The sequence below is a fragment of the Ahaetulla prasina genome, chromosome 4, assembly GCF_028640845.1.
Source record: "Ahaetulla prasina isolate Xishuangbanna chromosome 4, ASM2864084v1, whole genome shotgun sequence".
NCBI lineage: Eukaryota > Metazoa > Chordata > Lepidosauria > Squamata > Colubridae > Ahaetulla > Ahaetulla prasina.
In genome coordinates, this window is record NC_080542.1 from 21,814,021 (window position 1) to 21,838,415 (window position 24,395).

At 40.6% G+C, this 24,395-nt stretch overlaps 1 pseudogene; it reads right to left on the reverse strand.

Annotated features, from left to right (window-relative positions):
- Window positions 1-2,820: 2,820 nt before the first annotated feature.
- LOC131196995 (zinc finger protein with KRAB and SCAN domains 1-like) lies at window positions 2,821-16,055 on the reverse strand (annotated as a pseudogene).
- Window positions 16,056-24,395: the final 8,340 nt, after the last annotated feature.

The following is a 24,395-nucleotide window of genomic DNA, read 5'->3' on the forward strand; positions in this document are numbered from 1 at the left end:
AGTCCATTAAGGGTAACCAGAGATAACATGCTAATTTAACCTTGATCAAATAAACCAATTTTATAGTCCTTTTACTTTTAACAAACTTCATCTTTTTCAAATACTGGATTTCTTTAAATTTTTTCTTTCTCCTTCTCATAAAATCCTTCAAAACTTTAACAAGACTTTTTATTCTAAATCCAATAAAAGAAAGTTATCCAGGTCACTTTTTTGTTCATTTATTATTTGTGTATCATTTTTAATTATTAAGACGTCAGCTGGTATCATTTGTATATTCCATAGTTTAGCATCTTTTTCCATATCACTTTTTTAGTCTGTCATTTTTAAGTCCGCTTTCAAAGCAATCTCAGTTTTGTCCAATAAAACATGCCTATTAATGGCATTAATAAATTAATTATTAATTTATTATTTAATTATTTATTATTAATAAATTAAACTATTAAATTAAAACTATTAATGGCAGAGATTTAAAAAACGTATGGCTTCATTGCTCATGTTGACTGGAGAATATCAGGGTTCCAAGGAACACCCCCAACGAAATAAAGCTCTGAGGCTTGAGGTTCCTCAAAGTTCCAATTTATTAGAGATGTCATGTTGGCACAGCTGGGAAAATCCGAAACTGAAAGTTTCCAGGTTTTCCACACCCAGTTGACAGTTCACAGCCCTGCCCCATGCCCACAAGTTCATCACATTGTCCAATCAACTCTTCACACTCAATTCACACTCAATTGGATACAATCTTCAGGCAGTCTCCATCAGACGCAGGCAAAAGTCCTTGAATACAGAATGTGACTAACTTTCTATCGCTCCAACAACAACCCCCTCCCAACTTCCCCAGCTAAAATATGTGGCAGTTAAGCGAAAAGAAAATTGTCTTCTGACAGGCTTCCCTCCCTCTCAGGAAAGGAACGAATCCTGGAACAAGACTGAAATCGGGGGGGGGGGGGTAACGCAATTAGCGCATCAAGCACCTCTCCACCCCCCCCCCCAGGAAAACCCTTAGGCTTATCAGGGAATTTATCATGAAACTGCCTAACTAAGGCGTCTGCCTGAAGATCCCAACTCTTCACCCACATGGTTTCAGACTGCCAGAGAATTTTGGGTATTGAAATCAACATAGCTTAAAGTAGCCATGGTTGAGAAACACCCAGAACGTATTTCGGCCTACCTTTGTATATGGCTATCTGGGGAGAGTTTTATCAGTCTTACAGAAAATAGCTTTGTTGGAAGAAATGTCCATCTGGGTTCAGTTCCAAGTGGGTAAAAAAGACACTGGAAACATGGAGACTGCTTGGAAAGATGGTTTAATGGTGGACAGGACCACATGGTTTTAGATCCTGGGCAGAAAAAAGGGAAGAGATCCTGAGAGTACCCTGGTTTTATGCCCTCTCTGGGCTTTTGAATTTGTATTCTGATTGGTTGCCAGACTCTCATGGGGCCATGCAGGGGCAACTCTGTAGGCTGTCCTGAGTCCCAAGCTTGGTTGAGCCTTGCTGGGTGATGATATAATGAAAGGGATTTGGGCAGTTCCTACTATGGCTCTGCATGAAGGAGGTAGATCTTTGTTATGTAAAATAGACTGGCCCAGGCCTTAATGGCCCGACATAGGTGGGGATGGGGCTGAGTTTCTGCCTCCCTTTTAGGGGAAATATTCTGCCCTTTTAATATTTCCTAAAATATCTATTTTCCTAGGAGAGGGATGAAGGCAAAATATGGAATAATAGATACCAAAATACCAGAAGCAGATTCCAATAAAATGTTAACATTGTGGAGCTAAAAAATGTTATTTTCATCACTGATTCCAGATTCATGCCTAGGGCAGGAATCTGGTTTCAAGCATCTTGCCTGATGGCTACTTTTTGCCCTCCATTTGAATAGGCCCAACTGGTTCATATTGTAAGGAAAAACTGTGATAGTGGAATTAATATCCTAGAGGTGGCACAGTCATCACTCTGAAGTATTTTTTTAATTCCTGCACTGAGCAGAGGTTTGGTCTTAGTAGCTTAAAAAGTTTTAAGAGGCCCTTTGCGGTTTCAAATTGTATGAAATACTGAATGTACTCTATGGCAGGGGTCTCCAACCTTGGCAACTTTAAGCCTGGTGGACTTCAACTCCCAGAATTCCCCAGCCAGCAAAGCTTAGAGACCCCCGCTCTATGGCATATGTATGTTCTTTCATCACCTGAAGGAACATTCATTGGGTTTGAACAAGATCAGGGTTGGTTTCCCTCCGGAAGTTGTGGCTGTTCCATAACTGGAGGTTTTTAAGAACAGATTGGACAGCCATTGGTCTGAAATGGTATAGGATCTCCTGCTTGATTAGCGGGTTGGACTAGAAGACCTCCAAGTTCCCTTCCGACGCTATTATTGTGTTCCAGATTTTGTGTGACTCTAGGCAGCTAGGTTGAACAAACTTAGTCAGTTCATATCCCATACAAAGTCATATAATAATGTGATTTGTTCAGTCCTTGACTTACAATAGTTCGTTTAGTGACTGTCCGACATTACAACAGTATTGAAAAAAATGATTTATGACCATTTTTCACACTTAATAACCATTGTGGTATTCCCAGGGTCATGTGATCAAAATTCAGATGCTTAGCAGCTGACTCATATTTATGGTGGTTGCACTGTCCCAGGGTCGTATAATCGCTTTTTACAACCTTTTGACAAGCAAAGCCAGTGGGGAAGCTATATTCACTTAAAAATTAAGTTACTAACTTAACAACTATAGTAATTCACTTAACAACTGTGGCAAGAAAGGTCATAAAATGAGGCAAAACTCACTTATGCAACTTATATAACACTTTATTATGGCTTCCCTTTGAAATACTTCTAATATTCCAACCCAGGTTTAAACATAATAATTCTCAATAATAGTAAATGAAACAATAACAACATAAATCTATTTAATATACCAAATACTGTAGTTTATTTTAGCATTATACTTTACACCTATGGATTTACAGTTCATTTTGTCCATTTGCTTTTCCAGACTCCATTTACTTCAATGTTGGGTTGAGCATAACTTTAAATAAAGAATTTGGTCCTTGTATATTCTGTAATAAATAAATAAGCTGCGAAAGGAACAAAGATAAAAGCCACAGTCCATTTGATGGAGGGGGCTTTTCACAGCTCTCGGTTCCAGTCCAAAATAAGAGGAGAGAGAAATCTCTATAGTATACTATGCAGTGGAAGATTTCCACCCAAGGACACATGTAAAAAATAAATATTTATTTGACCATACAAAACAGCCACGCTGTTACTTTTTAATCTTTACATCTAGCTAGTATTTGGAGTGATTTTTTTAAAAAAAATAACTATCTCTGGCTGGCTGGCTGGAAAATTCTGAAAATGGAAATCTTGAAGTTGTCATGGTCGGGAAACCCTAGTATAGAAGATACACTGCAATTCCAGAGGTAGGAAAAATGAAAAATATGCTGACACTAAAAAATTCCTAGCATGTGTCAAAAAAAAATCTTGGCTCTGCCTTCAGGTAGCCCTTCTTCGACCCCACAAGCTTCTCAGTTCATTTCTTTTTCTCATTTGCTCCAAACTCAGGAGAAGCTACTGAATATTGCTGGCTGCAAACATAATACACTTTCCTTACATCTTACAAGAAGCTTTTTCCTGCCATTTCTGTGATAATGATTAAGGGAGCAAAGATGCCTTGAATTTTCTGCCTGTTATCTGTTTCCATATACAGTGTTAATTTCTGGATCTGATGGCAGCACAAAAGGCTATGGAAGCAGTTAGGAATGAGAAAACAAATATTTAAAAAAAAATTGTTTTAAAGGAAAAAATGCTCGGGAAAGAGAACTTTGCAAGAATAGTTTTTTTTTTAAATAGACTGTATTGCACAGCTGGATTATTTTCCCCCCCAGATGTTCCTCTGAATGCGATAATAAAGTCTAGCAATTTACAGCAGATTATTTGCAAGGGAGGCTTCCAGACTTAGCAATTATCTCATCCCTTCCTATGCTTTCTGTTACTTCTCTGCCAGCCATTTGTTTTGCTTATCGCAAGTCTCGGTTTCTCTTTTGCCTTTCCAATATGCCCAGCCATCTCTATGTAGTGGCGCAATTCGGCTGACCACTAGCCTTGGAAGAAAAAGCCCATGTTTTTTTTAAATCCAGGCAAGATTCTCACCCTGTGCAGGTGGCTTCTGACTCTTCATTCGGAAAGAGGCTTTTTCACCAGGTGGCAGGAAGACCCTTTTGGAAGATGGTCGTCAGTGGGCCCTGCTGGGTCATCGGTATCTGGATGCATGCGGCCATGCTTCATGAGGTGAGATATCTGGCTGAACCTCTGTCCACAGACTGTACAAGCGTAGGGCTTCTCGCCAGTGTGGGTCCGTTCGTGCTGCACCAGGGTGGACCTGTCACTGAAACGTTTGGAGCAGACCGAGCAAGGATAAGGGCGTTCTCCAGTGTGTACTCGCTGATGGATGGTGAGATTGGAACTATGGCAAAAGGACTTGCCACAGACAAAGCATTTGTACGGCTTATTACCTGTATGGATCTTGCTATGAGTCCGAAGGTTGCAACTTTGGGAAAAAGCCTTCCCACATTCAAGACACTGATAGGGCCGTTCCCCGCTATGCGTCCGCAAATGGATATGTAAGTTGCTTGGATGTCTGAAACACTTTTCACACAACGTGCAGGCATATGGCTTCTCCCGGGTATGGACGTACCGGTGTTGACGCAGGTCAAACCTCTGCTTGAAGGACCGCCCGCAATCCACGCACGTGAGATCGGAGACCACAGTGGCACTGAAAGGGGGATTCCACGTGGTGACAGGAAGAGAGGCTTCGTGGACTTTTACTTCCAGAAATGCCAGCTGATGCTCTTTGTCCTGGACAACCTTTTCACTCAACAGGGTTTCCTTGTTCAGCATGGGTGGCTCACTCACAACCTCCGATTTCTCCTTCTGTTTGGGGCGCTGCCCTGTGGATGCAGTTGGCTTCTTCAGCTGCGATGACTTAGCACCTTGAGGAACCAGAGTCGTCTTTTGTTTGCCAGCCTTGGCAGTTGAAATTTGGCTTCCTGATTCCATTTTTCCAGATCTTTTCTGCGGCAATGATGGTAGAGGCCTACCTTTTGTGGAAGCTAACTCCTCTGTTCTAGATGGCTGGTGCTTTTTTCTTTTGGAAGATTTATGCTTTGAGGAAATCAATGGCTTTTTTAGGGGGAGGGTACTAGTTGGGGGCACTGATGTGGCAGCCTCTTCAATAGAGTTAGAAGATGACTCTTCTGTTTTAGATGGCTGGTACGTTTTTCTTTTGGAAGATTTATGCTTTGAGGAAGTCAATGGCTTTTTTAGGGGGAGGGTACTAGTTGGGGGCACTGATGCGGCAGCCTCTTCGATAGAGTTAGAAGATGTCTCTTTGACAAGTGTTTCCCCTAGACCCACACTGTCCTGAGGTACTTCCATTGCGATGGCTTGTATCTTAACTGTCTTTGTGGCTCTTTTTAAAAAAGAACGTTTTTCTCCCCCTTGGGTAACAGTTGATGACAGTTGGTTTGCTGCAGCGGAAAGAAGAAAGAGCAGTTGTTTTTGAAGGAAACTGAAAAGGTTATCTCCCTCCCCACCCCCAGCCCCATTATTTAACTGGGAAATAGGCTTAAGGAAAGGAAGTAAGGAGAGATCCCTCTTGTTTCCCAAACTGTATGTTGCTGTGATAGGAATTGCTCTGGTTCATAGAAAAATAACAAGGGTATACTTTTCCCCTTTTTTCTTTGAGAGGTGTTCACTGAAAGCTGATGGCACAGGGTTGGCTGGACGGAGAAGGGGAGGAAAACGTGACTTTTAAAAAAGGTTAAAGATGTGTTAGGTTCTGGGGAAATCTGCTATGTCTATTCTGCTCTTTGGGGATGAAAAAGTAGAAAATATATTAGTGTGAATTTTGTTGTCAAATTTTGGGAGTGTAATCTGGATGTGTTCTAGGGCTGCAAATTGGGTCTGGGGCTCCACCAGTGTATTGTTTAGCCCTAAGTACATGGATAGCTCCCTCAATAATAGTAGGTCAAAACCACTCAAATGGCACCCTTCATTATGCTATTGAAGTCTCACCCCTTTTACATCTTTTATGAAATATGTTCAAAATGGATGAAGTTTTGATCATCGAGTTGTGCCCACCATCTTAACATCTTTGACCCTCTCCTGGAGACATCCCTGGAAAATTTGCACACACATAGCGCCCCTCCTCCCCTCCAAGTAATTTAAATCATAATTCCTGCTGCTACTAGCAGAACAAGCAGGAGTTATTTAGTACGGATGTCTATATGAAGGTATGTGCGTGTATTATAAAAATTAGGCTATAAAGAACTAGGCAACAGGTTAGGTGGATCGCAACTAAACTCCATGTTCGGTCTTCTTCCTTACCTATGAATTGATCTTTTGAAGAATTGATAGTATTATTCTGAAAAGAAAATTCTCCCCCTTGCTGTATCCGGGTGATTATCTCGGGTTTCTCCAGAGGAATTCCTGCCCAAGAGAAAGAAGTGTAAGAGAAAGGAACATAACCAAAGATTTATGGCTTCCCAATTTCTCAGTGAAAAATTCTGAAAGTTAGGTCAAACACAAAGAGGCATCGCATTGATTTAAACATTAAAAACAGGCAGGAGAAGGGGGAGTTGATCTAGACCAGAACAAGAGATAAATACAGATGCACCAATGTCAGTCCTATTCCCTTTCCCTTAAATGTCCCTGATTAACCTATCTAACCCTGTACAGGGCCAGTTCAGCATAGTAGCGAAGGTGGTGGAATAGGGGCAGACAGACAAAGTTCAAGCCCAGCTTCAACCCCAGAAGTTCACTAGATGACTTTGGGTCAGTCACTCTCTCTTAGGCCAAACTAACTTCCAGGGTTGTTATGGGGATAAATAGGAGGAAGGGTTTGCTATGTATAGGTAATCCTCAAATTGCAAGGATTTGTTTAGTGACCTTGAAATTACAAGGGTGCTGAAAAAAGGGATTTATAACCAGTCCTTATAATTAGGACTGTTGCAGCATCCCCAAGGTCACATGACCAAAATTTGGATGCTTAGCGTGTATTTAACAAAAGTTACAGAATCCTGGGATCACATGAACCTGACCATTTGTGACCTTCCCAGCCACTTCCAGCAAGCAAAGTCAACGAGAGAAGCCAGATTCACTTAATGATGTCATGATCCATTTAACGGCAGTGATTTGCTTAACAACTGTGGCAAAAAAAGGTTGCAAAACTGGGCACAACTCACTTAATAACTTGCTTAGCAATGGAAATTCTGGTCTCAGTTGAGGTCATAAATTGAGGGCTACCTATTTATCATCTTGAACTCCTGAATGAAAGGCAGTGTCTTAACCAACCAAACAAACATCTTTACAGAATATAAGAAGGTTCAGACCAGGGGTGAAATGCTCCCGGTTCGGACCAGATCGGGTGATCCAATAGCAATGGTGGCAGGTGGTTCAGAGAACCGATAGCAAAAATCCCTCCCCCCCACCCCCCCGGCACCCATGCCCACCCAATTGCCCGGTCCCCACTTGCCTACTTGGCAGCTTGCTGCTTCTTTCGGGCTCGCTCCTGCCGTGCTTCGACTGCTGCAATCAATTGTATCAGCTAGCAACTGAATCTGCCTGCCTGCAATCCATCTCATCGGTGAGCAACTCAATCTGTCTGCCTTGTGCCTGCAATTTGGTAAGTAACTGGGGGGGTTTTTTGGGGGGGAAGCTTTAAGAAAAATAATTAATTTGGGGTTTTTTTAGGAGTTTTTTTTAGACATAGTAATTTAAAGTTAAAGAAGTTTTAAATTTAGCTGCTTTTATCCAAAAATATAAATAAAATAAAAAAATAAAATATTTGTGCAGCTTTCTGAGATTTGGTGTGTTTCTGTAGTGTTTCACTCTAACTATTTATTTATTTATTTATTTATTTTATTTAATTTTTATACCGCCCTTCTCCCGAAGGACTCAGGGCGGTGTACAGGCAAAAGTAAAAACAACACAATATACAAATTAAAATACCTTTTAAAAACTTATTAAATTAGCCTGAAATTAAAATTTTCCATACTAAAAACCCCATTTAAAATTAATAAAATTTCCCCTTAAAACTAATTTAAGCCAGCCCGCGAATAAAAGATGTGTTTTAGTTCGCGACGAAATGTCCGGAGGTCAGGTATTTGACGAAACCCGGGGAAGCTCATTCCAGAGTGGGTGCCCCACAGAGAAGGCCCTTCCTGGGGCCGCCAGCCGGCATTGTTTGGCGGACGGCACCCTGAGAAGTCCCTCTATGGGAGCGCACGGGTCGGTGGGAGGCATGTGGTAGCAACAGGCAGTCCCGTAAGTACCCGGGTCCCAAGCCATGGAGAGCTTTAAAGGTAAGCACCAACACCTTGAACTGCACTCGGAAGGCTACAGGAAGCCAGTGCAGCCTGCGCAGGATCGGTGTTACATGGGAGCCACGTAGCTCCTCTATAACCCGCGCAGCTGCATTCTGACTAACTGAAGCCTCCGAGCGCACTTCAAGGGAGCCCCATGTAGAGAGCATTACAGTAATCCAAGCGAGAGGTAACGAGCGCATGAGTGACCGCATAAGGCATCCCGATCAAGGAAGGCGCAACTGCGAACCAGGCGAACCTGGTGGAAGGCCCCCTGGAGACGGCCGTCAAATGATCTTCAAACGACAGCCGATCGTCCAGGAGGACACCTAAGTTGCGCACCCTATCCTTTGGGGCCAATAACTGCCACCAACAGCCAGCCGCGGCTGCAGCTGACTGAATCGGGTGCCGGCATCCACAGCCACTCCGTCTTGGAGGATTAAGCTTGAGCCTGTTTCTCCCCATCCAGACCCGACGGCTTCCAAACACCGGGACAGCACTTCAACAACTTCATTGGGGTGGTCCGGGTGGAAAAGTACAGCTGAGTGTCATCAGCGTACTGCTGGTATCTCACCCGAAACCACTGATGATCTCACCCAACGGTTTCATGTAGATGTTGAACAGAAGGCGAGAGAATCGACCCTGAGGGACCCCACAAGTGAGGCCCCTCGCGGTCGACCTCTGCCCCCTGTCAACACCGTCTGCGACGGTCAGAGAGATAGGAGGAGAACCACCGATATACGGTGCCTCCCACTCCCAATCCCCCAACCGCGCAGCAAGATACCATGGTCGATGGTATCGAACGCCGCTGAGAGGTCTAATAGGACCAGGGCAGAGGAATAACCCCTGTCCCGAGCCCTCCAGAGATCATCCACCAATGCGACCAAAGCTGTCTCCGTGCTGTATCCGGGTCGGAAGCCGGACTGGGACGGGTCTAGATAGACGCCTTCATCCAGGTATTGGGGTAGCTGTCGCCACGGCACTCTCTACAACCTTCGCAACAAAGCGAAGGTTGGAGACTGGACGATAATTACCCAAAACAGCTGGGTCCAGGAGGCTTCTTAAGGAGGGTCTCACCACCGCCTCTTTCAAGGCGGCAGGGAAAACCCCTTCCAACAAAGAAGCGTTGATAATCCTCTGGAGCCAGCCTCGTGTCACCTCCTGAGTGGCCAGTACCAGCCAGGAAGGGCACGGGTCCAGTAAACATGTCGTGCCGTGAAGCCTCCCCAACAACCTGTCCACGTCCTCGGGAGCCACAGGGTCGAACTCATCCCAAATGGACTCAACAAGACGTGCCTCCTCTCCCTCGCTTGGATCATCCCAAATTCGATCCAGACCGTCCCTCAGCTGAGCGATTTTATCGTATAGATAACCGCTAAACTCCTCGGCTCGTCCCTGCAAAGGGTCATCCCGCACCTCCTGACTACACAAACATACAAAATCTCACAAAGCTGGATGTGGCATTTTGTGTGTGTGTGTGTGTGTGTGAATCAGTTGTGTTGTGTTGTGTGTGTGTAAAGAGTGAAAGTTGGTTTTTGAGCTTTTTGTGGCTATGTGATGTTCCTGCTTGTTGCAGGGGCCATTTTGGATCAAGTGCAGCTGCTTTTACATTGTGTGTGAGTCAGTTGGGTTGGGTTGGGTTGGGTTGGGTTGTGTGTGTGTAAAATGTGAAAGTTAGTTTTTTGTATCTCTTATTGTTTTGTGTACTTTATTATTTTTATTATTATTAGCCACGCTCACCAGGTCACCTGACCACCAAGCCACGCCCACCAATTAAGTCACACCCACAGAACCTGTAGGGAAAATTTTTAGATTATACCCCTGGTTCAGACAATAACATTATGCTGGAGAGGAGACAACCATCATTTCCCCAAGACCTCCAAGGTCCTGCTAACCTAACATTCCAAGACAGACAGTCCTCCAAATGTTGTGGACTACAAATCCCCACTCCAGTCATTTGGGTCCTTGATCAGTAGCATTAGAAGCTAGATTCATCATGGAACTAGAAAAGCATTGTTCCTGAGTTGCCATGAAAACAAAGAGGGCTGAAGAAAACTGGCCAATCCTCACCCAGAGTGGACACATTCTGAAAGTTCTGCAGCGTGACATCATCATACAATGCTCGTTGCTCCTCAGTTAGCATAGCCCACTCTTCATTGGAGAACTTCACATCAATGTCCTTGAATGGCACTGGTGGCTTTTGGATGGTGGGGAAAGGGAATGAAAGAGACACATTCAAAAATCAGATGAGGAAAAAAACAGAACCCCAAATAGATTAACCCACAAATACACCAATTGGAAAGCTTTCACGAACAGTTAAACCCCTTCAGTCAGCTCTCTCAGCATAACTATTGTTAGAGGAAAGAGGGGTTCCATTACAAGCTGGGGTTTTGCAAAAATGATGCTGCTTGGAAAGGAGGTAATTTTATTTGAGAGCAGTTTTGGGTACAGAAGCTGATAATGTTTACAGGAAAGCTGGTCCTTTGTGTGGTATATATAAGTATGCTCTTTGTAATGTTTAATTTGGTAGGTGTGTAGCTCTGGAAGTGAAATGTTTTATTTGACTTTTATTTACAGATCTTTTCTTTGATATGTGTTTATGTGCTGATTTTGGGCACCACCTCTGTGTACCCAGGGAAACTATATTGTGAAAGACTTTCTCTGTCTGCTATTATTTACTTAGGTTAATTAGTTTAGCCTGGTCATTACTGTAATTATTGATGGAGGAAGTGGCTTAATAATATTTGCAATTTTGTATTAGTGTGCCAAATAATTTTCTAGTTTCAATTATTTGCAGATTGGCCTAATGATTAAAAGGAAGGATAGAGGCAATGCAGGAATAATTAAATTTCTGAATTAAATTTCTTCCAACACTATGGAGTTCAAATGATGTCCCTATTTTACTTTGACTCTGAGTCCAGTACTGTGATGGAATGTGCAACTGAAGAAGGGTGGAGGGGAAATGTCAGCAGTGGCCACGCAGCTTCCCAGGGAGAAGGCAGCTCATTCCAGAGAGGGTCCCAAGACAAGAAAGTGGATGAGGATGGGGAAAGGATCAGGATAATTACACCCTAGAACAGGGGTCTCCAACCTTAGAAACTTTAAGCCCGGTGGACTTCAACTCCCAGAATCCCCAGCAAAGCTGGCTGGGGAATTCTGGGAGTTGAAGTCCACCAGGCTTAAAGTTGCCAAGGTTGGAAACTCCTGCCCTAGAACAAGGCTGTCCTAGCTTGGCAACTTTAAGACCTAGTGGAACTCAGTTTCTAGAATTCCAAGTGAGCCAACTAATGTGGTTTGGTGAAAATTAAAACAGTTCTAACAGCCAAATAATCTTAAATTTTCCAGCTCAGCTTTGCATCTATTCATTCAGGTATTTATTGATACATGTAGTCCTTAACCTCTAATCATTTGTTTAGCAACCATTTGAAATTATGATGGACGACCCCCCCAAAAGCTATTTAGAAACTGGTTTCAATATGTTGATGTCTCCCCTCCCCCCAGTCATGTGACTGCATTTTGGGCTTTTGGCAACTAGGACGTTTTTCAGCTATTGGCAGCACTCCGTCACGTCACCAAGATTTACAAATTTTTCTGAAAACCAGCATTTTAGATTTACCTATAGTGAACAATAGGTTCACCTAACAATAAGTTCACCATGAAAAAGGTCATAAAATCAAATTTGTTTATGCACCATCAAAATTTAAGACTGCAGTTCTCAGGCTCAGTTACAATTGTATCTCAAGGACTACCTGTATAACTAACCTCAGCAACTTCTTATATCAAATTGTTTTTCCACCACTTATATCCGTCTCACCTCATTTCCCAGCTGGAAACGTTCAATAAGATCCACAACCTGAGCACAAGTCTCTGGACAGCATCCTCGAACCCAGTCTTGTATTTCTGGAGGCAGGATGATGAGAAACTGCTCCAGTATGAGTAACTCCAAAATCTGTTCTTTGGTGTGCCTTTCTGGCTTCAACCAGCGCTGTCCAAGGGTCTGGAGAATTTGGCAGGTTTCTCGGGGGCCCATGGCTTCCTGGTAACGGAACCGTCTGAAACACTGGCGTTGCAATTCAGTTGTGATGCCATATTGGTTCAGGATGCGCTCTTTGACCACGTCGTAATCATTGGCAAGATTGGGTTCCAAGATGTTGCAGGCTAGAAGAGCTTTGCGGCCCAGATACGGCTTCAGTTTAGCAACCCACTCTGCTCTGGGCCAGCGGTTGGTGTAGGCCACGGACTCAAATCCCTCCAGGTAGTCTTCAATGTCATCCTCTAGATGGAATTGAAGCATCCATGCGTTTTTCAGTGGAAGGGACAAGGGTGATACAACCTCAGGAATAGTATCCACACCCGCCACAACCTCTTCAGGTGAACTTGCTGGCTCTGAGCTCTTCAAAGGACTATCCGTGTCATTAGAGTGCAGCTTTTCATGGTTTGTGGCATTTGGCCTTGACTGGCTGCTCATTGATTGCAATACTGGAGTGGCCACAAGTGATGACCCATTCCCAGCATCTTTCCAGCATTGAGATGTTTTGGGAGGACCTTCCTGTGATGTCATCTGAAGGAGCAGTTCTTTAGTAGTCCCACGATGCACTAAACTTGGTAGCTCAGTTGCATTTGTAGAATGATAAGCCTCTTTAGAAGTCGATTGCAATTGGCTCTGCCTCTCAAAGGTCAATCCAGTCTCCATTGAGTAGCTATTGTTTTTTCAAGCCAGTGACTTGGATCTAAACAACTTTCCAAGAAACTGCTGAGATGTGCTTAACGGTCAATGCAGTCTTCTAGAGCCAATAAATAATTTGCTACTACTTAAGTTGGTTGTGAAATACTTGTGAAAAAAGAAGGACCAAGAGATACAGCAGCTTTCTAGTCTGAAGTTGCAGTGCTTCCAAGGAATCCTTCTAAGCAGAGAGAGAGGGAGGAGGGAGTCAAAGGCTTATGTTTAAATAATTAAGATTTCTCCTAATTTCAGAAAACAGGTTAGCATCACAATGTTCAGGCGAAAAAAAAGCAAAAACAAATCAAAATCTAGAAACCAGTGATCTAATGTGCTGAAGCAGACCAGGCTAAGGACGCTAGCCAGATGAATATCTGGTAGGCAGAAGCAGATTTTTTTTCTTATTTTCCTCCCCAAAAACTAAGGTGCGTCTTATAATCTGGAGCGTCTTATGCTCCGAAAAATATGGTATATTGAATTCTACTGTATAGTGCAATATTAATGCAATATCGGTTTTTAATTCAATTGTACAGAATGTGAAGGATGTGTGTTTGTGTTTTATTTTTATAATTATAATGTACACTGAAGATGGCATTTAATTTCATTGTACGAGGTGCAATGACAATAAAGTAAACTAAACTAAACAGTTCCACTTCGGTTTCACTTTAATATTGGCTGTTAAATGTCTTCTGATATAGAATGTCCTTTATTGATACGACCTGGAAGGGATTCATCAAGGTTTCAAAAGTCTCTTCACTAACAGCATGAAATGTGGATTACTGGATCAGAACCTGCCTCTGGCAACGTTTGTGAATATCTGGGGTTGATAAAGCCAGCCTTGTTCCAATCTCAGAAGCCAGGTCTTCTACCCAAATGGACAGAATACCTGGCCTCAGGACAAAGGAAGGTGATGTCTGCTCTACAATTCCCAGCCTCATCAGGAAGGATGACTAATGACAAGGGATACTAAAAGAATTTTACAAATAGTCCTTGACTTACGACCAGTGCCCATAGTGACCGTTCAAAGTTACGATGGACTTCCAAAAAATGAGTTATGATCCAGTTTTGAAATTCTAGTGTCACCCACCCCTCCACAGTCACATGACTGTATTTTGAGCACTGGACAAAGTCTGCATTTATGGCCATTTACAGCGCCCTGTGGTCATGTGACCATGATTTATGACATTTTTGCCAGAAACCCAGCATTTACAATGGGTTCCCTTATCAAATGTCACCAAAAAAGTCACAAAATCAGGAACGGACATGTGGGCAGTCACTTTACAACCATCACAATTTATGACGGGGCTCAATTATGGTCGTAATGACTACCTCAACATTAGGGGTGTCACAGGTTTCCTGTCCCTGTTTTAAAGAAATCTTCCTCAACCTGAAGTCTTTGATAGAACCGAGATCCAGATTCTCCAGCCTGCATGGCTGTTGCCGATTCATGGGAGGAAATTACCTGACTTACAATCAGGCAGGCAAAAGAAGAGATACAATAGTTACAATCCTGCTAGAAATTAAAACAGTTAAAATTCCAGGTTGGAAAAAAAACCACAGTTAGTAGTCATCTATTGTTTCCTCTTTAGGATCAGTGCCTTCTGCATCGTAGGAAACTTTGCATGTAGGCCCGATCTGCAGCTTTCCCCAGGCCAGCTGAGTTCAGAAACAGAGAAACACTTGCATTTAATATGCTGGCCTATATTGTTCCTTATTATTCATGTACTGTATATTCTTTTTCTTCCTAGTGTTTTCCCGCAAAAGTTGCGCTTTTTTGTTTTTGTATTAACTGAGTGTGTTGATCTATTGGTTGCAACAGAAATTGACCACCCAGCTTGTCACCCAAGTCTAGGCTCAGAGTGAGTGACTGACTCAGAGTTCCTAGCCAGTTTTCATGCTTTAAGGTGGGACTAGAACTCCCCGTCTCCCAGTTTTTAGCCTGGTTCCTTAACCACTAAACCAAACCAGCCTTCCCATTCATATATTGGATATAAGACACCTAAAAAGGCGTCTTACAGTTGTTTCATTTTCCTTCCTTTTGTGGTAGTTGCTTCGATTTCTTCATGATGCAGCATTTTCTTTTGTCAAACCCAAGAGAACTAACCAAAACTAACCATCATCTTCAGTCCAGAACTTCAAGGCCTGCTCAGGTTCCATCTCTCACAACAACTTTCATCCCTTCTGAGAGGTAGACGTGTGAGTCATGCTTAGAAGGACCTGTCCACTAGTTTTTTATGATCATGTGCTTTTTTTTATTTTTAATACACGTGCTCTGGACCAAGGTTCATTTTTTCATGGAGAGATGAACTCAAACGTCTAATTCAGGGGTCTCCAACCTTAGTAACTTTAAGGCTTGTGGACTTCAACTCCCAGAGCTTTGCTGGCTGAGGAGCTCTGGGAGTTGAAGTCCACAAACTAAGTTACAAACTAACTTAGTTAGTTACAAACTAAGTTACAAACTAAGTCCACAAACTAAGTTACTAAGATTGGAGACCGTTGGTGTAATTCACTGCTTAACTCCTCCCCACCTTTTTCAGTCCACAGACACTCCCCCCCCCCCGAGTTTTGGGGTCAGCAGGCCACCACATCCTACATGTACTTTGTCCCAGAATCCACATCAAATAATGAAATCTATGACATAATATATTCATGACGCGCAATCAAGCAACATACCTTCTCCCACTTCCTGCTCCACTGAAGGAATTCTTTGACTCACCCAGATTTTTATTTTTTTTTGCCAGTGCCTCTCTTCCTGCTCCTTCTTTGAAATCTTCTTCCTGCACCCCATCAATCCACAAATATTCTCTCTTCACTTTCCCTGGCAACTCTTCACGCCTCTCGGGCCACACCTATATGTGGTGCAACATTCCTCTGGTCACCCCAGCGAGCAATTTCTTCAATCCACACAAATCTTTCTGGATTTCCTCTTGCCCACCAATCCTCCGGTTTCTTCTGCTGATGTCTTTTGGCATCTGCTCCTTTGATCTTGCTTTTCTCAAGTCCTATTTGCTCAGACAGGCCGTTCTTGCTCCACAGCTGTCCAATCATAAACATCTGGAGGCTATTTTTAAACCTCTGAATTAAGCATGAGATAGGCGGAAAAACCTGTCACTCTGAAGACGCAAGACTGACGCTTCGGGTTTTTTTTCTCCCCCTTCTTCTTTCACTCCCAATTCTGACGTAGCCAACCTCTCGCTCTGCATTTCCTTGTGAAAACTTTAATCCAATCCACACATCCTTTGCTGATAGCCAAAGGGGCATACAGCCTGCATGCTTATACATTCTTCTGCCCACTGTGACAGTCAACCATGCAAGGGACTTTGAAAACCACTGCTTTTTTTTTTTTTTACAAAAAAAATATTTAACCCTTATTCTAGCAACACTAAGATGCACTGCCATTTTTCAACTCCTTCTTCTCCTTTGATGTAGCTTACCTGGAGAATCTGTGGGTAACATTTGGAGAAGTTTGTGCTGTGTTGTTCCTAAGGTCCTAAGGCTTCCACCCACTGCTTAATGACATGGTTGGTAAGGCAGTTGTTAAGTGAGTCATGCCTGATTTTACAATTATTTTGCCATGGTTGTTAAGCAAATCACTGCAGCTGTTGAACAAATCATGCAGTCATTAAGCAGGTCTGGCTTCTCCTATTGACTATGGAGATGTCAGTCATCCAGGTCATGGTTGTCCCAAAGGTGCTTTTTCAAGAGACAACTGGATTTCTTGTTTTTTCTTTGAAGATGTTTCACTTCTCATCCAAGAAGCTTCTCAGCCATGACTGAATAGTGGGGCTGAATTCTTCAGTCAGAGCTAAAGAAGCTTCTTGGATGAGAAGGGAAACATCTTCAAAGAAAAACAAGAAAGTTCAGTTTCCTCTTGAAAAACCTCCTTTGGCCTTTCCCATTGACACTGCTTGTTGGGAAGGTCACCATATGACCCCAGGATTCTGCAACCATCATATCTTGATTGCCAAGTACCCAGATAGTTAATCAAGTAACCATGGAGATGCTATGACTATTGTAAGTGCAAGGACCAGTTCTGGGTTACTCTTTTCAGCGTTGCCATCACTGAACTGTCGTAAGTCAAGAACTACCTGTATTATCTTAAGTTGTTTTTGAAAGCAATGTTTATACTCAGATTTTCCCTTTTTTTTTCATCTAGTAAATGGGTTGTAATCACATCAAACCAGTGGTGAAATGCTCCCGGTTCGGACCGGATCGCCTGATCTGGTAGCGATGGCAGCTGGTGGTTCGGAGAACCAGTAGCAAAAAACCCTGGCCTGTCCCCTGCCCCTGCTGAGCCGCGCCATCATCAGAGATGTTTTTTTTTACTTTTAAAAGCATTTTTTCTTCAGCCGAAAAAATGCCTTTAAAAGTAAAAAAAAAGCCTTTGATAGAATAGAATAGAATAGAATAGAATAGAATAGAATAGAATAGAATAGAATAGAATAGAATAGAATAGAATAGAATAGAATAGAATTTTATTGGCCATGTGATTGGACACACAAGGAATTTGTCTTGGTGCATATGCTCTCAGTGTACATAAAAGAAAAGATATGTTCATCAAGGTACAACATTTACAACACAATTGATGGTCAGTATATCAATATAAATCATAAGGATTGTTAGCAACAAGTTACAGTCATACAATTATAAGTGGAAAGAGATTGGTGATGGAAACTATGAGAAGATTAATAGTAGTGCAGATTCAGTAAATAGTTTGACAGTGTTGATGGAATTATTTGTTTAACAGAGTGATGGCCTTCGGTAAAAAACTGTTCTTGTGTCTAGTTGTTCTGGTGTGCAGTGCTCTATAGCGTCGTTTTGAGGGTAGGAGTTGAAACAGTTTATATCCAGGATGCGAGGGTCTGTAAATATTTTCACGGCCCTCTTCTTGATTCGTGCAGTATACAGGTCCTCAATGGAAGGCAGGTTGTCCTGGATGTGAGGGATCTGTAAATATTTTCACAGCCCTCTTCTTCTTCTTTTTTTTTAATTGAAAAAGTTTTACAAAATTTCCCCCCCTTTCTTCCTCCCCCCCTTTCCCCATCCCCCCTCCCTTCCCAAACCCCCCTCCCCCCTCCCCCCGACATCCCAGAACAAGCACAAGGTATAGTAAAAATAAAGCAAACATATACTAAAAATTTTTCCTTCCTGACTAAATTATAATCCTACAATTTTCATCAATTCTTAACTTCCCCCAAAACAATCAAAAATAATACATCCTAATCATTCAAAGGCAGTCTGATAACTCTTAGTCTGATATCTTTGAATATAGTCAATCTATTTTTTCCATTCACTTAAATATCTTTCTTGCATATTGTCTTTCAAAAAGGCTGAGATTTTTGCCATCTCAGCCAAATTGTTAACTTTCAATATCCATTCTCCTATTGTAGGTACTTCTTTTTTCTTCCAATACTGTCCTATTAGTAATCTTGCCGCTGTTATTAAATTTAAAATCAACTTAGTCTCAATTACTGTACAGTCCGTGATAATTCCCAGCAAAAAAACTTGCGGCAGGAACTTTATCTTCTTTTTCAGAACATTTTGTAGAATCCACCAAATTCTTATCCAAAAAGCCTTAATATTTTTGCAAGTCCACCAAATATGAAAATATGTAGCATCATCACAATTACATCTCCAACATTTTGCTTGCATATCTGGATATATACATGATAATTTCTTAGGATCTAAATACCATCTGTAAAACATTTTATAAAAATTTTCCCTTAAATTCTGTGCCTGTGTAAATTTAACATTTCTAACCCAAATTTTTTCCCAAGTTTCCAATAATATTGGCTCCTGAAAATTTCGTGCCCACTTTATCATACAGTCCTTTACCAAATCCCTTTCAGAGTCTATTTCAAGTAACACATTATACAATCTCTTTATATGTTCCTGAGATTGATTTCTAATTTGCTTTACCAAATTTTCCTCATTCTGGACTATACTAATTTTCTGATCTTCCTGCCATCTAGCATGTAATTGCCCATATTGGAACCAAGTATAATTTTTCCCTTCTTCTTTTAATACGTGCAAAGATTTTAATTGCAAACTACCACTTTCAGTATACAAGAGTTCTTTATATATAGTCATTTCCTGAGTCTGTTCTAAATTTATGTTTTCTATTGTATGTCTAGGACTTGCCCACATGGGAACCTTATAATTTAATTTATAAAAATATTTATTCCAGACACGCAAGAGAGCAATTCTTAACACATGGTTTTTAAAAGCCTTATCCACTTTTTTATCATAAATTAAATATGCATGCCATCCATATAATAAATCATAACCTTCTATATTCAAAATTCTCTCCTCCATTAGATTAAACCAATCACTTATCGCAGAGAGAACAGCTGCTTCATAATATAATTTAAAATTAGGCATTTTTAAGCCTCCCCTTTCCCGTGAATCTTGAATTATTTTCATTTTAATCCTGGCCTTTTTACCTTCCCATATAAATTTGTTAATTCCAGTCTGCCATTCCTCCAAATTTTTGTCTTTCTTAATTATTGGTATCATCTGAAAGAGGAATAAAAATCTAGGTAAAACGTTCATTTTAATAGCAGCTATTCTCCCCAACAACGATAACTGCAATTTTTTCCAAACCATCAATTCCTTCTGAACTTTTTGCCATAAGACCTCATAATTATTCTTATACAATTTCACATTTGATGATGCAATATAAACCCCTAAATATTTAACCTTTTTTACAATTTCAAATCCTGTTATTTCCTCTAATTTTTCTTTCTGTTGTTGGTCATATTTTTTATTATCACTTTTATTTTATCCTGGTTTACCTTAAACCCTGAAACCTTTCCATATCGATCAATTATGTCCAACAAAGATACACTTGAATTTATAGGATTTGTTAGAGTAATCACCAAATCATCTGCAAAGGCTCTCACTTTATATTCATGTTGTCTAACTTTAATTCCCTCTGTCTCCTTTGATTCTCGTATTTTATCCAATAGTGGCTCCAGAGTTAAAATGAACAATAATGGTGATAAAGGACATCCCTGTCTTGTTCCTTTCGCAATCTTAAAAGCTTCTGTTAAGTTACCATTAATTATTATTTGGGCTGTTTGCTCTCCATAAATTGCTCTAATTATTCTTACAAAACCATCTCCAAATTGCATTTTTTCTATTAATTTAAATAAAAAGTCCCAATGCAATCAATCAAAAGCTTTCTCTGCATCCAAAAAGATAAATGCTGCTGATATAAAATTTTTCTTTTCTAAATATTCCAATAAGTTAACAATCTGCCTAACATTATTCCTCATCTGTCTCCCTTTCCTAAATCCAGATTGATCAGTATGAATTCTACGTTATAAAACTAACATTAATCTGTTTCCTATTATTTTAACAAAAATCTTATAATCATTATTTAAAATTGACTTTATTTTAACTTCTAATAATTTGCTTTCTAGGGTGAAGAAAATTAAGATATTTCCAAGATGTTTGTCTGATCATAGTCCTGTCTGGATGGAATTGCAATATGGAAAAGGAGGCAGAAGAACATGGAGATTAAATGAAAATTTGTTTAGATATCAGGAAAATGTAAATCAATGTAAAAAGCAGATGAAAGAATTTTTTGTTTATAATTTGAATAAGGAAACATTGATAGAAATGGTTTGGGATGCCAGTAAGGCCTTTATGAGAGGTACATTAATATATATTAACAATAGACAGAGAAATAATCAACAAAGACAGCGTAGGTACTTAGAAGAGGAGATTTATAAGAAACAACAATTACTAATACATAACCCTCAGGACCAGAAGATTAAGGATGCAATAAAGATATTACAGAGTCAATTTAATATGATAATGGCTGACCAAGTGGCAACAAATATACAATATACCAAACATAATACCTTTTGTAATGCAAATAGACCTGGTAGGTGGTTAGCATACATTTTAAGGAAAAAACAGAAACAACGTATTATAGAAAAAATAGAATATAAAGGTAAAGAGAGATATCAACAGGATATAATTAAGAAAGCCTTCTTAGAATATTACACAAATTTATATGCTAAAGATAAAATATTGAATATGGATATTGATAATTATTTGAAAGATTACAAGGTTAAAAGTTTAACTTTAGAAGAAAGGGAAGAATTAAATCGGCCTATAACTTCTAAAGAAATTATTTTGATAATTAAACAATTAAAAACGGGGAAAACTCCTGGTACAGATGGGCTTACAGTAAGTTATTATAGGAACTTACAGGATGAGATGTTAGGTCCACTTAAGGAATTATTTAATCAAATACAATTAGGAGGGGGAATTCCCCCTTCATGGAGAACTTCTTTTATTTCATTGATACCAAAAGAGGAACAGGATTTTATTTATTTATTTATTTATTTATTTTTATACTTTTATACCGCACCATCTCCCGTAAGACTCATGGCGGTTCAAAGGCATATTAAAAATACAACAATAATAAATAAGCAATTTAAAACCCAATTAAAACAAAATATTATAATAGCCAAATCACTAAAATGGTGAAAACCGGTTAAAACCCATTAAAATTAACTAAAAATATATTATTCTTAGGCTAGTCCAGCTCGCTGAAATAGTAAAGTTTTCAGTTCACGCCTGAAGGTCCGGAGGTCAGGGAGTTGCCGTAACCCTGGAGGAAGCTTGTTCCACAGGGCCGGTGCTGCCACAGAGAAGGCCCTCCCCCTGGGGGTCGCCAACCTACATTGCTTGGTCGACGGCACCCGGAGGAGGCCCGCTCTGTGGGAGCGCACCGGTCATTGGGAGGCTATCGGCGGCAGAAGGCGGTCTCGTAGATATCCCGGTCCTAAGCCATGGAGCGCTTTAAAGATGGTAACCAGAACCTTGAATTGCACCCGGAAGGCTACCAGCAGCCAGTGTAGGCCGCGCAGGATGGGTGTTATGTGGGAGCAACGCGGTGCTCCCTCTATCACCCGCGCGGCCGCATTCTGGACTAACTGGAGCCTCCTGGTGCTCTTCAAGGGGAGCCCCATGTAGAGAGCTTTGCAATAGTCCAGGTGGGAAATGACGAGGGCATGAGTGACCGTGCGTAAGGCATCCCGGTCAAGGAAGGGGCGCAACTGGCGAATCAGGTGAACCAGGATTGTTCTAAACCTGCGAATTATAGGCCAATTTCACTCACAGCCCTCTTCTTGATTCGTGCAGTATACAGGTCCTCAATGGAAGGCAGGTTGGTAGCAATTATTTTTTCTGCAGTTCTAATTATTCTCTGAAGTCTGTGTCTTTCTTGTTGGGTTGCAGAACCGAACCAGACAGTTATAGAGGTGCAAATGACAGACTCAATAATTCCTCTGTAGAACTGAATCAGCAGCTCCTTGGGCAGTTTGAGCTTACTGAGTTGGTGCAGAAAGAACATTCTTTGCTGTCCTTTTTGATAATGTTTTTGATGTTAGCTGTCCATTTTAGACCTTGCGATATGATAGAATCTAGAAATTTAAAGGTTTCTACTGTTGATACTGTGTTGTCTAGTATTGTGAGAGGTGGAAGTATGGAATGGCCAATAACAATAAATAATAAAAATAATAAAGTATAAAAAACAATAGGTATCAAAAACCAACTTTCATACTTTACACACACACAACACAACACAACACAACTGACTCACACACAATGTAAAAGCAGCTGCACTTCACACTTCACACAGTCACAAAAAGTTAGTGTTTCACTCTAACTACACAAACACACAAAATCTCACAAAGCTGGATATGGCATTTTGTGTATGTGTGTGACAGTCAGTTGTGTATATGTAAAGTGTGAAAGTTGGTTTTTGAGCTTTTTGTGGCTGTGTGAGGTTCCTGCTTGTTGCAGGGGCCATTTTGGATGAGGTGCAATTGCTTTTACATTGTGTGTGAGTCAGTTGTGTTGTGTTGTGTGTGTGTAAAGTGTGAAAGTTGGTTTTTGAGCTTTTTTTGGCTGTGTGAGGTTCCTGTTTGTTGCAGGGGCCATTTTGGGTGAAGTGCAGTTGCTTTTACATTGTGTGTGAGTCAGTTGTGTTGTGTTGTGTGTGTGTAAAGTGTGAAAGTTGGTTTTTGGTACCTCTTGTTTTGTATACTTTGTTTATTATTTTTATTATTTATTGTTATTGGCCATGCCCACCCAGTCATCTGACTACCAAGCCACGCCCACCAATTAAGCCACACCCACAGAACCGGTAGGGAAATTTTTTAGATTTCACCCCTGCATGAAACCGCTGTTTGTATACTGCTTCTAACTGGCAAGCCCTCTCATCACTGTAGAGAAAAATACAGTAGCCATGAGCTTTTGTGTTTCTGTGCTACCATCTGCTCTCTAGAAATTACACCTTTAGTCTCTTCTATACAACAATAGATGAATGAATCATTTTATTGCCAAACAATTTGACCAGGTTGATACTAAAGTCAGGATGGTAGCCACAAAGATGTGACTGAAATTTCACTCGTTTTTAATGGAGTGTTACAATGTTCTTCACATATATTTTTACACAACATACAAGTTCAGTTGCAACCTCATGGCTACTACCTTGAGTTTTTTTAACCACACCCTGCAAACTCCCCAGCTGTCAGATTTCCAAGTGATGAAACCCATTCAAAAAAGAAATAAGCAAAGTCCATCTTCCAAAACAAATTTCTTTCATTTAGGTAGGCATCAAATTGGCAAAGTCTTTTGTAATCCTGGATCAGACACAAACTGGAATTACACCACATAATATTGTAAGTTAGAAACAAAAGTTTCTTTTATTTAGGTAGGCATCAAACTGGCAAAGTCTTTTGTAATTCTGGATCAGACACAAACTAGAATTACACCACATAATATTGTAAGTTAGATACAAAATTCATTCTCCAATAAATACTCAATCTACATTTCCTGGTCTCTTCAAATTCCACTTTCCATTCTCACCAGGGCAGCCTCTTTTTTTTTTTAATGCAAGTTTTATTGGTTTTTTAAATTTTCCCTCCTCCACACAGATACAATTCATGAACAGAACAGAAAGATTGTCTTATCTTATAGAATTCAAAATATTTTTTTTCTTAGTTATAATTTTTGCCAAATTATTCTTTTTCCCCCATAGTTTTTTATTCCTTTCCTAATATTTCCTTGCTCATTTTATTAAATCACATCTTTTTTCGCCCTTCGTTTTCTAATTTCTCCATTTTTATTAATATTCATTCCCTTTTATTCCTTTTTTTTAACTATCTCAATTTTTGAATATTTTCGGGGTTGTCTTTCCACCATTTCCTTTTCACAGCAATCTTTTCTTCCCTTATACTCCTTTCCCTCCCTCCTTTCTTCTTACCTACTTTCTTCTCCCCTCCCCTCCTACTC